Raw genomic sequence first — 12,892 nt, 5'->3', positions numbered from 1 at the left:
TACGATGAACGCTGTAAAAAAAAGCTTTAAAAACCTGCCAAAAATTATGATTTTTACCTATTGAATCCCACAAAAAATGCAATAAAAAATGATCAACAAAACATATGTACTCCAGAATGATAGTGTTGCAAAGTACAACATGTCCCGCAAAAAACAAGCCATCAACCAGCTCCGTAGCCAAAAAAGTAACAATGTTATGCCACTTGGAAATGGAGATGCAAAAATGATGGATTTTTGAACATGAAAAAAAATAAGTAAAAAATCCAGTACAGAATTCTCGTGAGCTCAAAAAAAAAAATTCCTAAATTCTCAACAATAGGGGATACCAACCCCAAAATGGTGACAATGGAAAAAGCATCTTGTCCCGCAAAAAAAATGCCATCACATGGCCCCAATAACAAAAAAGAGAAAATTTTATAGCCTACAAAAGGGGCCAATGAGGAAACTAAAATCCTGACAGCTACAGTTCCTTCCTTTCTGCGCCATAAAACAAGTAACGGCCACATGTGGGGAGTCTCTGAAATCGGGAGAAATTTCATAACAAATTGTATGGGGGGTTTTCTCTTTTTATCTTTCGGAAATGTGTAAATTTTGGGGCTAAATGAACGTATAACTGACATAATTTGACCATTCTAAATTTCACCTCCATTTTGATGTAATAACTATGAAGATCTGAAGGGGTTAACAATCTTCCTAAAAGCTATTTCTGATAGAGAGATGCAGATTTGAAAATGGGCTGAATATGTAGGGGGTTTTAATGCTAAATATGTAAAATTTCATTTAAAACTTTATTTATTACTTTCATACTTTGTTGTGACATCACAGAGTGTGTTGGATGGGCCGTGCACACGGAGCTGTCACGTACCTGCAGTCGGCATGAAGAAAGAAGAGGCGCTGCCCACGGAGCTGTCATGGACCTGCTGCGCACATGAAGATAGAAAAGGTGCTGCCCGGGCCTTTGGATTGGTGAGTAGTCAGTTTATTTTTTTATATAACCGAGTATAAGCAGAGTGGGGAGTTTTCAGCACTAAAATTGTGCTGAAAAACTCGGCATATACTCGAGTATATACAGTACATAATGGCAAAATTATCAAGATCTGCTGCTGGCAGTTCTCAGATGTGCTCAATGGGAGAAAATTCTGGAAATGTTGCAGGCAATGGTATCACATCTTATAGGCAGCTGACTGTAGCAAGAGAGACAGACACATGTGAGTAAGCTCCATCTCTAGACCTGCCTTGGACTGCCTTCCAGCGACTTACCTGAGCACACAGTACCACCTAGATCGATAGGATCCTATATTAGTGTCCTATTTGCAGGGAACTCTCCATTATGTTTTCACTTCTTAAGAAACAAATTTGATTTACCCAATCTTTTACTGCACTCTCAAGTAAGATAAACATTACTCAGACTCTCAAATCCAACCCTGTCTATTTCTGATCCACTACTTGGTTTCCTGAAGGGTAAGCCTAATAAACTACTCAAGATTACTAAGGCAGCTTATAAATCTTTAAGACAAGCGTCCTTCTTCTGATTTGGTGCCTTTTTTTTGCAATGTGGCAATAGGACCTGGGTAGACACATCTCTCAAGCAGAATGAGATATAGCTATGTATTGGGCTCCTAAGGTCTCCCACTTAGACAATATGATGGAGGTTCACCACAAGATCCTTACAAGATGGTACATTACTCCTAGTAAACTTGCTTAAGTCTACCCTGGCTTTTCAGGGAGGTGTTGGAGAGGTTGTTCCAAAGAGGGTTAAATTCTCCACATATTCTGGGGTCCTCCTCCATTCATCCCCTGGGAGCCAGCCCTAGTCGGGATAGGTTCATAACAACACACTGACCCACAACACCTATCACCCAGGGCCGAAGTCAGCGAATATTATCCTGACTGGTGTTATGAACATTTCCCTACAAGTCCTTTCCTTCCCCCCTTTTTTCAAGGCGTCTAGAGTGGCGGCCCCCGATTCACCGTCAGTACCCTCGGCCTAACGGGACGGGAAGCGACACAAACTTTGTGCAATTCTCTGTATATCTGTTTGCTTTGCAATAACCTTTGTAATTATATCTCAGGTCATTTCTGTCAATGACTGCATTATTGTCTTGTTTCTGGCTACTTTAATACCTGTGTTTGTACTTTTGTTAAAGAGGGCCTGTCACCTATTGAAAAGGCCCTAGGAACTGCTTACTAAAGTAATTTTTACTATAGTATTTTTCAGACACACTTTCTAGCAAGAAAAAGGCTAGATAAAAAGTATCTGTGTTTTATACTTTGAAGTTTATAGATCTAGTGTTGCTAGACCCTGCTGCCCTGGAGATCAGATTAAACATTGACAAAGTGTTTAACAATCTTTAGGAGAACTTTTCCCCTCTGCACTGGTCTCATTGTCTCCCTGGAGCAACAATAGTAATATCTGCAGGACCTTAAATGAATATCCGAAGCATGTGTTTGATCACATGCTTCATCAGTGTAAGGTCCTTGAACCTTTTCATGTTGTTGGTTGGGATGGAGCCGGGGGATGGGAGGGAATGTTTTTAAAGGATTCAAAGGGTTAATACTGAAGCTGGGACTAGGTATGTGTGAGATGTGTGTGTGTATGTGTGATTGATTAAATGGAAATTTTTAGTAGTGCTGTGTGGATGGCTGTAACAGAGCTGTGTGTGTGAATGGATGGTTGGCTGTAACAGAGCTGTGTGTGTGAATGGATGGTTGGCTGTAACAGAGCTGTGTGTGTGTAGCTGGACTATGTGTGTGAGCAGAGCTGTGTGACTGTAGCCATGTTTGTGCAATGCAGCTGTGCTTGTGTGTGTGACCACCAGGGAATTTTTAATTTTTAGATAACTAAACTGGGGAGCATCTAATATTTAGGAGTATCTTAAATTCCAAAAAAATTGTATCTTCTAATCTGACAATCCACCTGTACATCTGCAGTGGTTCATTGAGACATACAAAATCAATACCTTCTACTTCGCCTTATTCTTTCTTCCTGTTTCCATTTCCAGGAGTTTATGCAGTAAATAACACAATGAGAAGCAGGAATAAGTAATTTTAAGCACCTATAGTAAAATTTGTAATGGAGACTATACATCCATGTCCCATCAGTAATAAAGAAACGGATTTCATTATTATGTTCTTTATTGCAATGTTGTTTCTTCCATATTTTCAATTCCCAAACACCTCCATTTCATTAAGCAATACGCAACCCCACTTTCTGATTATTCTCAGTCCCTCAATTCCAACAATTGCAAATATACTATTGAGCTGAGTAATTTCATAGATTAATATGATGCCAATAGCTCCCAAGTGCCATCTCCCCGCTCCTAGCTGGCTCACCCCATGTTTCCTTGAGTGAATGATTCTGTGCTCCACTGTGCTCCAGTGCGTCTATACTGGCGATACTGGCCATTCACAGACCTACCCGTTTTAGAATAGGCAACTCTCCTTACAGAAAGGTGGCTGAAATCCCAAGCATAAATGTGTGTGGTTGGTGCCGTGACACCTGGCCTGTGCCTTCTACCAAGGGTGCCCTTAACCTATCTTAATTGTTCTGACTCCTGTTGTTTTCCATAACCATCATCTAGCCCTTGTGGTCCAGCTGCCACTAGTACCAATACTATAAACAGTTCTCAATTTCTGATCTAATGTAAAGTTTCTGCCCTAACAAATATTACATATGTGTTAATGTGTTTCTCTAAGTACACACAGTAAAATGTTTCCAGTCCTCATGCTCCTGGCTACATAGACGCCTAAAATACATGATGGCTTTTCAAGGATTTCTGGATATTCTAAAGTCATCAGGCATCTCTTGTTTTAGAATGTAATCAGGCTCAAGAGGATGTTCTAAAGTTGCAGGGATTTTTGGGCTCTGACAACTCTTTGACAATTTGTCTATTAATTTTCCCTTGTCTGTTTAAAGATCTGTTCATTTGTCTGTGAAACCAACCTAACTACAGATCAGCCTTAACCTGACTGTTCTAAATTTTGCTGTGATTGACTAAATCAATGATCCATACCTTGTTTCCTTGTTCTTACCTCCTCGGCAAGCAACCTTAGTTAAGGTTGAAGAATTGGAAATTGCTGTACACTTCATGTTTGGTTTAGTTGATATTGAGTCATGAATGTTTATACCATAATATGAAAGCTCTGTGAGTTACTTTATCAATTACTGCACCCAGGATGCCACAATCAAGAACATCTCATTGACTAAGGCGGATATGCGTATGAATGTAAGTACAATCTTTTTTTATTTTTCTTTTCGCGGATAATTAGCAGTGAAATACCTTCTATGCAAACTGTCCATCACATTCTGAAAGTAATTTAGTATGTGGCTAAGGAACATCAGTGCAAGACACATACTGTATGTCCAAAACAGTTGTTACTGCAGTGGCTGCCTGAAAATATGTCTTTCTACAACATTGTATACCATGGGATGCTGCAGAGTACATGACAACTGCTCAACATTTGACTGTTTCTTATATCAGAAAGAAAGTCAAGATGGGGGACATATGGCAAAGATTATTAGGACTTGTGCATCACTCAGCCGGCAGCAGAGTGGGCTGGCACCAGGTATTCCTGTCCTGCACCTTAGGACTTAGTTCTTTCATGACTTAATTCAACATAGCACACAACCCCTACATAATTGTCATATATAGCTATCAATTGAATTAATTACATTATCCTTATTCTAAAATAATTAATTAGGATTATTATATGAAATGTATTATAAAAATCTCACTACCTCACATTGTAATTATATTATAAATAATGGCCAACCACCCTCCTCAATTAATTATATTATGTATAATACTTCAGAAAAAAATATTCTACGAAGTGCACCCCTAAAGTAATTTGATCCTATATTATTTACCATTTCCTGATAATAAATATTATATCCATTCCCCTCATAATTGTTGGGACTGCCTTTATTGGTTTCCTTTATTCTGTGGATCAGTAGGATCACAGAGAAAGACATTTTGATATTTCTGCCTTACATTAAAAAAAACAAAAAGCCTGAATCACCATATTCACCATATTCATGTACCTTTTCATACTTCAGTGTATGGAGCTGTGTAATGTGTCATTTTTTGCAGGATGTGGTGAGGTTTTCATTCATACTATTTTGACAACTGTATGACCCTTTTAGCACCTTATTAAAATTTGGAGGCAAAATTGTAAAAAAGTGGCAATGCATACATTTAGGCTCTATTTTCTGTTCACCACTCGGAATAATGGTTTTTAGATATTGATAGATCTGACATATTGGAATGCAGTGTTAACTAATATATTTATGATTTTACTTGTTTATTGTTATATGTATTCTATATGTGTTTTAGGGAAAGGGGGGAGATCTGAATTTTTGGCTTAGTTTTTTTCATACTTTTTCAAAGTTTTTGTTTGTTTTTCCTATTATTTCAAGCCTCCTAGGTTACTTAAACCTTAGTGGGCTAATCAATTATGCAATATACTGCAGAATTGACTGCTTCTTAATTACAGGATCCCACGTGTGATGGCAACCATTCGGTCCTTCCGATGACATCATGGGCAGTGACCAGCAGTAGGTACAGTGTCCAGTATGTACAGTATGAAAAACTATATGAGATGTAATTTTGTATTATGTGAGCTACTAGGCAAGTTTCTGTCCACAAGCTTGATGATCGGTTCCAATTACAGAAATTTAGATTGTAACTATGAGGAATAACAGTCAGTATCTCAATAGCAATCAAAGATACTTTGCTAGCAAAGCATATTTATATGAAATACTATACAAAATGGTTGAATGTAGACATACCCTTTTCGTATGAACTTCAACTTTAGCAGCCAAAATGCTCTCAACTTATCAACTTATATGATGTTATGTAAATGCATAACCATATCATATACAATTTCATTGAAATGTGTTGATTATAATTACTTGTTTATTGCACACAGCATAGCCTTACCATAGGTTTTATTATATTTCTCTCACTTGTGTTACATTATTCACCTTAGTGTAACAAACTGGCAACAGTAACATATACATATAAAATATAAATTATTTTTATTGCAATGCTGTTATGTTGAGTGATATCTATATTACAGTTATCTGCATTTCCATAAACATGCAGTTCTAGCCTCCTGTGGATTAAGCTAGTTAGCTACAGAGATTAATTTAATGCTGGCTGGTTATATACCAGACAAGTGGACATGTCAATTTGTCATAAGCTAATAATAAATTAAGATCTGCTAAAATTTATTTACAGCAGAATTTTAGTATTAAAGTGGCAAGAAAACTTGGAAATGATAGTTAATAGTATATGTAATAGTTTGTTTTCTGACCCATATTAGCATCCTATCATATATTGAACTCTAGAAATGTATTCCATGGTAACCAATGGTACAATAATTAGGTTCACTGAAGTTCAGGGACATGGTCATTCATTCATTATATAATTCATTCATTCATTCGGCTCCCGGTATGCACAGATCATGTGCATGTGTGTATATGACAGGTGGTCTCTACATCTTTTTGTTGATTAACTGTAACAAAAAGAGTCTCTACAAAACTTATAACTACTGCTGATGAAGAGAGGGGTCTGTCATATAGTGATACAGAACAAGAGTACAGTACAATCTCCTGAAGGGATACTTCTGGTATCTTACATATTGTGGGGGTTTTTCAGAAATCCTGCAGGTTCTGGTTCAGCAGTTTGAGTTTTCCTGGATGAGTTTCACACCCTCTGCAGAGGGTTGGTTGACAGGTCATCAGTTACTCTCAGCTGGGAATGTGTGTACACAAAGTCCTATGAAAGTTGTGGAACATTGCACCAACTAGCTGCATGGGTGGTGTGCAGTCACTACATATATTCTTCTTTGACTATACAGGTGCTTGCTAGACTTGTCTTCAGAGCCTGGTGTAATACTGAACTTTTGCCTGCACCTTTGACAATTTTTTGCCCTCCAATTTTGTATATTGGCGCCATCTTGGTCTTTGCCTTGGCTTGTCTTACTTTTCTTTATATCTATCTAGTCTTTCTTGTTTATGTGTCTTAATGTCTTGTGCATGTATCCAGGGTAGGGGATGCTTCCAGTTATCATCCGCGGTTTAGCGCAGGGTCGGCAAGTAGGCAGGGACAGAGATTGTGGAAAGCACAGGGCTCTGACTTCCTCCCACTTGACAAGAATATACTGAGAAGGGTACAGATGCTAGAGTTTCTAGCTGATCATGTGATTCTCTCCAAATACATTACGGACAATGTTTAACCATCATATATGTAGAGTAATCTAACAGTCATGATAGTGTAAAATGTAAGCTGGAGGCTCAACTGCAGGTAAGTAAGTCAGAATATTCCTAGTTGCCCATGGCAACCAATTACAGCTCAGCTTTCCTTTTACCAGTGCTCATTAATATTTTAAAGGGGAGCTGTGATTGGTTGCCATGGGCACCTAGAAATATTCTGACTTTCAGACAGATTGATAAATCTTCCCCTATATTTCTTATATGTCATTGCTCAAATTTTCCTTGGCAGTCTAGTGGTCTAACAAATCTACGTTTTTCCATTTCCAATTTTTTAAGTTGCAACAGGCGGTAGGAACTAGATCAACTCTAAAAGTCTGCTTGGCTTTCATGAATATTACTTCAATATTGCGCCAACACATTTTTATCCTTTGGTAAGGTGTCCACTGGTCTTGACTCCTGATGGCGGTACCTGCCATCTGAACTTATAAGGCTTGGTTGTAGCCATTCTAACTTTTTGAGATTTGGTGCTGTACAGGCAGCTTCAGGGAGAATGAGTTGAATACTAAAAACATTTGTAATATTACTAAAATTAATGAATATTAACAGTATTCTTTATGCTTATATGCTTATGATGTTGAGGACTCATGGTAATGGGTTCTTTTGAGTTATAGACGCTGAGTAGTCCTTATAGAAATAAAGAGTGTATCACATGGCAGAAGAGTATAATAATGGAAATGTGCAGAGGACACTGAACAGGTTCCAATAGCACTCACAATTTTCACTCCTATAAAGAGAGGCACAGTTGAAGGAATAAAGCACTTGCATAGGGTATGTAAAGTTATTGAAATTCTGGCAATGACAATTTTCCTGAAGGGGAACAGAGCCACAGTGAAAGAGCCATCTTAAGTTGATTAAAATGACTCTAGATACGAAGTAACAGCAAGGGATTTCCAGACTTATCTTCATATAGCGGCAGAGAATAATTTCACTGCGTGGAGTGATAAAAAGATTGATTGATATATAAAAGCGTTTCTATGAACGGATTACTTATATAAGCAAATATATGGTTCTATTTACATAGTATAATATTGCTGAAGCCCTGAAGAAAATTATCTTTTTTAATGGAACTTATTTAAAGCTCAAGAGCTTCAAAATTGATTTTCCTTAAATAATGAAAAGGAAGGAATTTGAGACAGACCATTAACAGTGTGATGTGCCTACATATTTTTTGCTTTAAAAGAGTGGATATGGAACATAAAGGGTTTTTTTTGTTCTTATTAAAAGAGAACTTTGCTAGAATACACATTACAATACATCCTCTCGCTGCTTTTACTGTGCACCAAAATACAGAAGATTAAATTTATTAAAAATGAATGCAAGTGCACCTGTCCACAAGCCGTTATCTACTACACAACAAAGGAAAAGGATAAAAGGCATAACTATCCAACTAAGTCAAACAAGTATAAAGAAAAATTAATTTATTCGTTCTCCTCATATGTTGAAAACAAAAAAGAACTATGATATGGTTCTTTCCAGAACTTTAAATAAGTGGTCTACTTAATGGAAATACATATGCAATTTCTCTAATAATCAAATTTGACAAAAAATGTTTTATCTAGTAATAGAAGCCCTATGAAACACTTAGTAGTAAGGCCCCTATCACACTTGCGTTTTTTCACGCATCAATTGCCATAGAAAATATAGACCTCAGTCCTGAGTCCTTTTCACATGCGTTATCTGCGTGTGAAAGACGCATTGAAATTGCATTGAAAACGCTCATGAAAAACTGAGACACTGAACAAACTGTGACTGAAAACTAATTGAACTCGATGAATGTCATTGACCAAACCCTGATTGCACTCTGACCAGACGTGATCCTCAACGCAAGTGTGAAATTTGCCTTAGTGGGGTATTTGGGGCATCATGGGCTATTTCATGCTTCAAGGGACAAAATAAATCTGAATCTTTGCAAATCTAGGTATGAAAACATTTTGATTTTATTACAAAATATTTTCAGAATACACTTCCAAAAGGGCTAACTACATTGTATTTAAAGCATCATCTACAGGTTTAAAAAATTGATTCCAGTTTTCGAAGGATGAGTCATCAATATAAATAATTTTAAATAAAAATCAAACACTAAAATACTACAGATAAAATACACTACAAGGCTTTAAGTACTGAAAGTATTCGGCTGTAAAGAAACTTGTAGCACTCTGTACAGTAAACCACAAAGAAAAAGCTGTGTGCTGCAAGTTTCTTTACAATTTCATTACCTACTTTGCAAGCACTGCCACTTTGGAGTGCACTCAATATTAGCTCTGGATGACAATATGTGGGCATCACTACTGAGTATTGAGTTCAGATGTTTCGAACATAACTTTTGCAAACCGATGCTCAAAATCAAACGCATAACCATGCAATATAGACAAGCAATGCTATACATATGGGTAGTAGGGAAGACGCTCATATGAAGGCTCTGGATCGATCAGGTTGTGGTGGATGCTCAGTGGATTCTACTGCTCAGAATTCATAGTGTACATTGGAACATTTGGTGGATAAGGGATAATTGTGTGGGAAAATGTATTAGGATGTGAGCTAGAATCTGTTACTGTTACAGCCCATGGCATAGCTGTAGGAGTTGCATAAAATATTACCAAATCAGTGGGGAGTGCTGTTTACTATATGTTATATACAATTTATCTCCCAATTATATTCTGTATAGTTCCCCACCATCAATTATTTATATATTTATATTATATATCGTGTCCAACAATAAATTATATTATATATTGTTACATCCTTTAAAAATATACATTCTGTTGCATTCTAATTGATTTGGAGAGGGGTATTACAAAAAATAAAATTAATTTGGGGGCAATTGTGTAAAATTGATTTAGGCTTGTGGGTGGTGTAATTTGTTCAGGTACCACTGTATATACAAATTTTTATATTATAATATTATTATTATTATACCCTGCTTTACCCCGGCAATAAGACAGTGTCATATATTAAATTTTGCTTCCAAAGATGCGCTAGATCTTATTTTCAGGGGAAGCCTTTTTTTTATGTACAAGAAATTATTGTTGAGCACAAAATCAACATTTATTAATTTCTTTTGACTGTACTTCCATGTACAACAATCTACTGTACATTTGCCAATCCCAGTTGTATCATTACCTTCTGGAACCTTCTTATAACTCAACAAAACCTGAATTTCATGCTGAATTTCCTGTGACTCCATTTTTTTTTTAGAATCATTAGCCCCAATCTCTTACGTTTAGCAATAGCACTTTTCTACAATGAGGACTAGTTGTACAGGCAGCCAAAACTGCTGAATGGTGTGGGAGGGGGGGGGGGGCTCCAATAACTGTCAGTCGGTCTTATTTTTAGGGGAGGCCTTGCACTAAAATTGTACTAGGTCTTATTTTTGGGGGGTGTCTTATTTTCAGGGAAACAGCGTACTAGTTATTGTAAAATATTGTAAATGCAGTGGGAACTATGCAGTCTGTTGAATTGTTAAGGGGGATTATTTAGAAACAGAGGGTGGGACATAATTATTATAATTATTATCCAGAAGAAGCTATACTGTGACATTTTCTGGTATACAATCAAAAATGGGGACAAATTCTGTAGCAATGGGTCTCATGGCCAGGAGAGATCATCATGCAGTTATGGACCAGATGGAGCAGAATCAGTAAATTGCCAGATGCCAAATCTCCATGTGCCTTCAGTATATCAGTATATCAGTATATCAGTATTGAACGCCCTGAGTAACTTAGTTTGACAACTCTCAGCATGTGTAGTGTCAGTGAGCCAAGCCATGCATTAAAGAAAGAAAAGAAGAAAATTGTTTGTTAGTTTCATTAATGATAAGTTAGTTACAGTGATGGGAGAGACAAGATAATTATTAATAACATAATTGTATTATAAGAGCATTTTTCCTTCATATAGCTTCCCTTCCAAAATACATTTTTATTAATCAATTGATAATCAGCTATTCTTCTGTGTAGCCCATTAGAGTGACAGTCTACATTCTATTATAACCTTACTGTCACTACCTGTCCAGCAACTGCGCAACCACAACCAGGCTTGGCGCTAGCTGTCAGATTAGGTAGGTGGTGGCCAACTCACCTTGTGACGTCCCTGCGGGCTAAGGCCCTGCCTAAAGCAGATAAATCACCCTGGTAAGGGCAAACCCACTATCAGGAACCTAAATGATGGTCTCTGAGTGACCCTACAAGATGACAGGGAAGGCTTACTTCGTTAGGCAACTGCTGGATGGTGGAGCAGACAGGTAACCGTAATGCAGGTATAGACTAGTGTTCACACTGGAACACAGAAACCGACACAACACTGAGACAGGGAAGTGGGTTCACACTAGGAGATAAACGATACCGAGGGACAAACAACAGATACAGACAGACAAGCAGAGTTAAACAAACCAGGTCAAAACCAACATGGCAGCAAATGTACAGAATCGTATAGCAAATAGAATGGTCAGTAGGCAAAGCAAAAGTCAGTGGTTTTTACCGTTATACAGTATATGTGAAAATTGCACCCTAGCAAACTGTTGCCCATCTTGCATCAGTCAGTGTACACCACCATTATAGTAAACTGGTATAGATAATTTAATACAGAAACTAAGGAAAATTCAGGGATAGCTGAACTGGAAGCATTGTGAGTCTTGTAACGTGTACATCTGTACACATAATACTAAAAGTAAACCTGAAATCTCTAGAATAGAATGAAGTATTGCGGCAAACTGTTCAATATGTAAAAAGTGTGCATGTGCTAAATAGTAGTAGTGAAATTGCAATCTCTTTATTTCAGCACATTAGAAGAGAACCCTTAGATCATCTTTCCTCAACCTGAACTACACTTGGCCAAGCTAGGATTGGTGGGGGAACAAGTTCTGCACAGGGTAACACAAGCCGTCCGTTTCAACTTTTGAAGTATTCATCTTGATGAAGGTTAAGACTTGACAAGTCAAAAAGCTTTACTCACTTTACTCTGTCCATTGTTGTGTATGTTTTTAAAATTTTCGAATAAAGAAGAATATTTTTTATCTTAATTCTCATCCACATTTCGGTTTATATGGTGCTGAAGGTAACTTTCTTGGGATGATTTGTCTTTTTTATGCTTTGAATCTACCACTATTCATTGGAAAACTGCAAGGTAAGGATTTGCTGGGTTCGCTGAATGTTTGTGTTGCTTTGCACTTATACCAGCTAGTTGTAATTACGTGTTTTATTTTTATTTTAATGCAAGATTGCTAATGTAATTTTAACACATCAATTCCAGCAAACATTGAAGCAAATCATTTTTAATACAGTAAGTTAGTGGCAGGAATGGCCACTTTCTTTTGCAGAAATATTGACCCTGTAATAACATGACATTTTAATGGCTTCAAGAAGTCAAATTTCCAAGTCCTGCCAAGTGTCCCGAAATCTCAGTAATTCATACCCAGTATTCTGGCATGGAAATGCATATAGTATAGATATTTATAATTCAGTGCTTGGTGAGTATCAATGCAGGATAATGAATTCACACAAATTCAGAGAGACTTTCAATTACCTTCAAGTTGAATGACGTTAAGGATAAATCAAAAGCTGTAAATTTTTAATGTCTTTCAATTTTGTGAATTATCATGTACCACTGCCATGTAATTCAAGG

The 12,892-nt window shown here is 37.1% G+C and overlaps 1 long non-coding RNA gene across 1 annotated transcript; it reads left to right on the top strand.

Moving 5' to 3' along the window:
- The first annotated feature begins 829 nt into the window (after positions 1–829).
- LOC140125648 (uncharacterized) lies at positions 830–12,189 on the top strand. Its single transcript, XR_011854668.1, has 3 exons — positions 830–966; positions 5,494–5,554; positions 12,050–12,189. It is a non-coding gene; the product is annotated as an uncharacterized lncRNA (long non-coding RNA).
- The last annotated feature ends 703 nt before the right edge of the window (positions 12,190–12,892 follow it).

The sequence above is a fragment of the Engystomops pustulosus genome, chromosome 4 (assembly GCF_040894005.1).
Source record: "Engystomops pustulosus chromosome 4, aEngPut4.maternal, whole genome shotgun sequence".
Lineage (NCBI taxonomy): Eukaryota > Metazoa > Chordata > Amphibia > Anura > Leptodactylidae > Engystomops > Engystomops pustulosus.
Note: the sequence above shows the minus strand (reverse complement) of the source record. Positions and strands in the feature narration are given on the sequence as shown.